Source organism: Cyprinodon variegatus, unplaced genomic scaffold (genome assembly GCF_000732505.1).
Source record: "Cyprinodon variegatus isolate N-32 unplaced genomic scaffold, C_variegatus-1.0 Scaffold912, whole genome shotgun sequence".
NCBI lineage: Eukaryota > Metazoa > Chordata > Actinopteri > Cyprinodontiformes > Cyprinodontidae > Cyprinodon > Cyprinodon variegatus.
In genome coordinates this window covers 274,471-275,036 of record NW_015151365.1, presented here as the reverse complement: position 1 = coordinate 275,036, position 566 = coordinate 274,471, and positions in this window count along the sequence as shown.

The window sequence follows — 566 nt, the reverse complement described above, 5'->3', positions numbered from 1 at the left end:
TAAAAGTTAGCTTTGATTAGAAAGTTTGGCTTGAAATGTACTGGGATCTTGTGTTTGGAGAAAATCCTCTTGAGCTTTTCAGACACTCCAGCAACATAAGGGATTGTGATGTTTTTGCGTTTAATTTTCCCATCGCTGTCTTCTGTTGCGTGTCTTTTGGATTTCCTTGCTGATTTGATAAAGGCCCAGTTTGGATATCCACAGTTTCGGAGAGCATCTTTGATGTGTTTCTGTTCTTTTTGCTTCACATCTTTTTTAGTAGGGACATGTTGTGCCCGGTGTTGTAAGGTTCTGATGACTGAGAGTTTGTGTTCTAGTGGGTGGTGTGAGTCAAAAAGTGGGTGGTGTGAGTCGTGAGCGACTGCGTCAAGCTAATGCTCTAGCTAAGAAGCATCTAGCTGAATCCCAGAGAAAAATGAAGCATCACTATGATAAAACATCTGTCAAAAGAGTTTTTTCCGAGTAGAAGATCACGTTATTGCACTCCAACCAGTTTCTGGCTTGGCCTTGTCGGCCGAATTTGATGGCCCTTATGAAATCCTAGAGAAAGTAGGGGAGAATAATTA